At 41.4% G+C, this 6000-nt stretch overlaps 1 protein-coding gene across 1 annotated transcript in view; it reads right to left on the reverse strand.

Annotated features, from left to right (window-relative positions):
* Positions 1-5101, reverse strand: part of TMEM143 (transmembrane protein 143) — a 94965-nt gene extending 89864 nt beyond the window's left edge. Inside the window, exon 1 of the mRNA XM_089690982.1 lies at positions 4961-5101. The gene's annotated coding sequence lies outside the window, so the exon portion shown is untranslated. The remainder of the gene's footprint in view (positions 1-4960) is intronic.
* Positions 5102-6000: the final 899 nt, after the last annotated feature.

The raw sequence follows: 6000 nt of genomic DNA on the forward strand, positions 1-6000 counted from the left end.
TGTAGATAGATAGATAGATAGATAGATAGATAGATAGATAGATAGATCTCAGTACTTAATGACTTACTATCTCGCAATGGTATTGATCATGCACACTGGGCTTAAAAAATAATGCTTTGTAAAACTGTGGTCTCCAAACTGTGGCCCTTTGCTTGCCTTTATCTGGCCCTTGGGGCTCAATTTCTCTCACAGAGACACTATTATGTCAACTGATGTCAACGTTGGAACACCATTTCTCCCACTAACACCAATAATGGGGCACTATCTCTTCCAGTGACACCAACAATGGGGTACTACTCCTTCCCCTAATATCAAATGTGGTAGTGTTTATGCCCACTGATGCCAGGAAAATGTCCATTGCCACTGGCCACAGTCTGGCCCGCCTAAAGTCTGAAAGACAATAAACTGGCCTTTTGTTTAGAAAGTTTGGAGACTCGTGCTGTAAAAGCACCTCACACACAGGAGTTTACAGGCTGAAGAAAAAATCATCAGCGTGTTCAGCAGGAGCTGAGGAACAGAAAAAATGCTTGACGCACCTAAATATGTGCAAACGTGTCTAAACACTAGACACGTTTAGGCATGTTTGAGTGTTAACGCATTCCAATGGCCAGAATAAATTCATATTCTGGCAAATGGAGTCCATTAATGCTCAAATACGCCGCTATAGGCACGTTTTTTAACTCTTCTTCTGCCAGAAGCTCTGGAATTCAGAGGAGAAAACCAAATGCCCAGTGTGCATTAGGCCTTATACAGAAAGCTGCCCGCAATGATGTACAGAGATTCAGGGGAGCCACAGAAGAAAGCTGTATGTTTAAAATTGTTTTGCTCCTCAGGGACTGTGAGGACCATGTGGTGCACCCATATTAAATTTTTACCATTTTTTTCACACACAGAGCTTTCTTTTGGTGGTATTTAATAGCCACTGGGTGTTTTATTTTTTCCACTATAAACAAAAAAAGAGCAAAAAATTTGAGAAAAAAAAAGGTTTTCTTTGTATTCTAAAATTTTGGAAACAGGTCATTTTTCTCCTTCACTGATGTGCGTTGATGAGACTGCACTGATAGGCAGCACTGATGGCCACTGATAGGCAGTACTGATGGGCACTGATGAGGTGGCACGGATAGGCAGCACTGATGGGCACTGAGAGGCTGCACTGATGAGATGGCACTGATGAGGTGGCACTGGTGGGCATTGATGAGAAGGCACTGATGATGCTGCACTGATATGCAACAATGATGGTCAATGATAGGCAGCACTGATGGGCACAGATAGGCAGCACTGATGAGCACTGATGGGCGACACTGATGGACGGCGCTACCTGACGGCACTGACTGACAGCTCTGACTGGCAACACTGACTGATGGCACTGATGGGCAGAATTGCTGGGTAGCACAGATGGGTGGCACTGCTGGGCACTGGTGGGAGGCACTGCTGGGTGGCACTGCAGGGCACTGATGATCAGTGCCCTGATGACCAGTGCCGATCTCCTCTGTGACATCTGATGGTTATCGGCAGTACTTTCCTCAAGCTGTGACAGCGTGAGGAAAGTGCTGTTGATAACTAGGAACTGTAGTTACTCCGTGACGTCATATGACGCCCTCCCAGAATTGGGTAACCGCGCCGTAGCCACCATTCAGCTATAGCGCAGTTTCCAAGTGGTTAATAATTCTACCATTCTAATCCATCTAATCCATTTGTTCTAATCCATCTCCAGTTAAATCTTTAGTTACTTTAAGTCTAAGTCTTTTAAACATTTTTTTGTTGTTAATTAGAATTCTCTGTAGTTTAAGATGATAATGGGGTCATTCCCCAGCAGTCTGGCTGTGTTCTGTATTTCATCTTTTTTAGTTCTCTTTAGGATATAGCAAATTTTGATCATTTTATTTGTTAGTCTTTCAGAACATCTAGTAGTGTAGGATTCCGATTTTTGAGTCTTTTTGGGTTTAGATGTTTTTTTTTTCTATGTGGTCAAAAAGAAGATGTCACTATCTATTTATGTGAGTTTCTATAGATTGTTTTTCAGTTCCAGAAAACTGTGGTACATTGTGGTGACTTCCATCATAGCAGAATACAAAATACATGGCACTTTTAGCTGCAGATTCTCAAACGTGCTATAACTGAAGTTGTGTAAAAGATGCCCTATAGGACTCTATAATGGGGAGATGAGTCAAACCTTTCATCAAACTTCATAGATTCACAATTAACAACAAAACAGATTTTCCTGTAAATGTCTATTTCTGCAGCAGAGGACACAGCATAAATGATCTCAGGATTATGGTACTTGTTTCTTCTCCTTGTTTACCTTGTAACTGGATAGTGAAAGGAGAAGCAGCTCATCTATTTGTTACTCTGTTATCTCCTTCTATCCCCGATTCCCTGTGCTGCTTCTCCCTCCCCTTTTCAAAGCTCCATTAGAGTGCAGGGACTGCCTGAGACTGATGCCAGGTCAAATTTAGGTACTGCTTGCATTAAAAAAAATACATTTATTAATATATTAACAATTACAGAGATTCAGTAATGTGTGTACTTTAGATCTGCCTGGAAATTAACTGTAAGATTGCAGTGATAACTCAAAAATATGTGCATACTGATAATATAACAATAACTTAATAAAGTTGCTAGCTGTCTGCTTCATCATCAATACTTATCTTGCTGATTGCAAAGTGTTTTTTTAGAACATTTTAATAATGCAAAACTCCTTTATATTTGATCATTTTGTGTTATACTAGTGTTTGTAATTTATGCAGTAATGGATTTTAGATGGTAATCAAGCTGTTAATGAAATTAGATCTTAATTAGATTTTCTTTCTGCTTGAAACATTGTAGTACATGGTGTGAATGAAAGATATTTGTATGATGACTAATCATTTTTGTTACCAGTTCTTTGTGCCACCCTTTGGTTTATTGAATTTTGTCTTCTTGCTCATCAGTGGTCTTTATCTGCACTTTATATCTATCCAATGGCACCTGAAAGTGTGCATACTAGCATAGCTGCCTCCTTCTTCTCCATTCCATGCTGGGTAAGTTGTGTTCAAATCCACTGAAAGATATTTCTAAGCTTGGAATATTGGCAAAATAGTCAGCCTTCTATGTACAAGAGTTTCCTAATATAGGAAGCCATAATGTAATATATACGCAGTATGTTTTAAGTTTATTCTAGAAAAGTATTTTCTGCATCAATCAGTGGATATATCATAGTTACATTATTTGGGTTAAAAAAAAAAAAAGATATATATCTACCGAGTTTAAAAGAGAATTTTGTAAATTTTAAAAAAAACAAACGTACATCCTCACCCAGGTGGATGCAGCATCAATCTGATGCTGCTTCTTGCCCATGCTGCCTCTAAGACCAAGAACTGAGCGATCAAAGATCACTAATCGCTCAGTTCTCAGTGTTCTATGAACAGATAGCCAGTGATTATCAGTCATTGGCTTTCTCTTTGCCTTCCCAGCTCTTAGGGCTCGTTCACACTTGGCTGTTTTACCAACGCTTGCCAAATGCCCATATAGCGTTTGGCAAGCGTTGATCCAGCATTTGCGGAGCGTTTTTTAAGCGGCTGTTGCTAGGCGTTTGCCGAGCATTAAAAACGCCCCACAATGGCCTATAATGTAGTTTGAATGGTGTTACCGCTCCGCAAACGCCCCGCAACCACGTCGCAACTGCACTGCAGACGCCGTCCGGGCGTTTGAGGAGCGGCACCATACACTAGAATAGGAGACTTCAACGCCTCCTGACTTGACCAGAGGCATCCGTTTTGCCGCAACGCGACGCGATGCAGACGCTCCCGTTAGAACAGCACCATGTGCTGTAATGTGCAGAATTGGCAGAGGCGTTTGGGAAGCGGTAAAAACATTTCCCAAACGCCTCTCTGCCGCCTGCACACAACGCTAGTGTGAACGTAGCCTTACTGTAGCGCCCAGATGTAGTGGTAATGGGAGTAGCTCGCTCAGGATTTCAGTGGCTTGCTGGAAGGCTGAGCCAGCTGCCGGTCAGGAATCTGGATGGATCCTGACTTTAAAATTGGGATCTTGCCAGAGCCTGGACCAGCTCTGTGAAGTCATCTGACAGCAGGCTTTAGCTAGGTGTTGGGTAAAAATAGGTCCCAGGAGTGCAGAACTAAGTGCACTTCTGTAACCTATAGGAAAAGTTGGGCCAAAAGAGCTTTGGTCCCTACTTCTCCATTAACCAAAAAGCAAAGATTAATAAATTTAAAACGTGTCCCCAGAAGTCTGAACCTGCAGTTCCAGGGGGAAACAAAAAAACATTAAAATGGGAACCAGTTTGCTCAGACAGGGAATAAATCTTTTCCGGATCCCCAAAGCCTATCGAATATTCTTTGAATCAAAAACATACGTTGTTACTTCTTAAAATATTTATAGCTAGGACAATTGGAATTTGTGCAATTGGAAATCCATCCAACCTTTCTAACGTAGTCTACTGAGTTGGCAAACTTAGTCCTTTTGAAAGACTATTCTTTAGTTGCAACTCTTACTGTAAAGCTGGCCAGGGATGAATTGAAATTCAGCCAGTTCACTAGGGACCAGATGAATTTCGATCAGAGTATGGCTGTCTCTGTTCAACAAAAGTAGTTTATTTAATCAACTTCTGTCGAACAAGCAAGTTGTAAAACATTTGTCAATCAGCAGCTGTAGCCAATCAGTTGCAGCAGCTGATTATTGTATTCTGACAGCGGTGAGTCTTTCGGTCAGAGTAAAATATCCACGTGTGTACTTGCTGCTATTCTCAGTAAATAAGACCGGACCAAAAGGCAGCAGCCTAAGCCTCAAGAGGGCTCACTGCCACTATCCACTAACAGGCACAAACCACTGAAAGGGACTTCTTCCTACTCACCCACAAAATCACCCACCCATGACCAGTGACTGATCAAGTCAGTCCAGCACAGTCTCCAGCACAATCGAGAAACAAAATGTTTTCTGACTCATCTGGTCTGTCACATACCTGATTGAGGAAGAGTTGACAAAAGGAATTCCCTTAGACCTCTTTTCCCCTTACCCCTGGGGTTGATGTCAGGGTATCATAGGGTACAGAGTGGCACGGGTGCCTGTAGGAGCAAGGAGAGTCAAACAAGCCAGCTCAGAACACACATAAACATGGGATTAGGTCACAGGCAAAAAATGCTGATGACTACTCAGCAATGATCCTGAGTTTTGCAGTGCTTTAAATAGACCACTGGATGCCAAAGTCCATTCAAACACACATGCTCATGCTCATGAGCACAACAATGCTAATTTCTTTGAGCCCAGGCATTATTTTGTTTTCCTGACATGGTTAGTTCAGCAGATTAAATCATAGAATAACAGAAATAAGTGCAAAACCAAAATAGGATAAAGGAATTCAAGATAATCTTGACTGTTAAAAAAAACGTCATATAAAAGCAGCTAACACATTTTAGAGGCAACACCACTCACCGCTTCATCAGGGCTCAACACCAGATAAAACTTGGATGGATTCAGGGAACAATAGACCTATATTAAAACCAGTATTTATCTCTCCTCATAGAGAAATAACTTGACTGCAGTTACTGAGCAGCTCCATTGGTCTGGTGCTCCTTTCTACATTTCTATGGTTTTTGCTACTGTCGGGTGCTCATTGAGGTTAGACTTGCTGTATGGGAGCTGCCTTGCCAGAGCTATTAAGTTTGTTTGAAGCTTTCCTTCATCTGAGTTCACATGCAAGTTTAAAATTCCCCAGTGCCTCTTTAAGTATTTTGTTCTGGACTTTATAAAATTACGTGGTATCTAATCTAATTTTTGGATAATTTGCATTCCCAAACTTTTTAGACAGGCCATTTTACTGTCTGTTAGACTGTGTCAGTGGAAGTAAAATGCCTGTACATCTGTGGTCAGTATCAGTAGAAAATACCTCTATGTTGATGGTCAGTGGGTTTAGAAAATGGTCCTCCATCTGTGGTAAGTGGGAGTAAAAACAATGCTCCTATGTTGGTATCACTAGGAATAACAGATGCCTGCAGCATCAGT

Source organism: Staurois parvus, unplaced genomic scaffold, assembly GCF_062004578.1.
Source record: "Staurois parvus isolate SC_StPar_1 unplaced genomic scaffold, SC_StPar_1.0 ptg000548l, whole genome shotgun sequence".
Lineage (NCBI taxonomy): Eukaryota > Metazoa > Chordata > Amphibia > Anura > Ranidae > Staurois > Staurois parvus.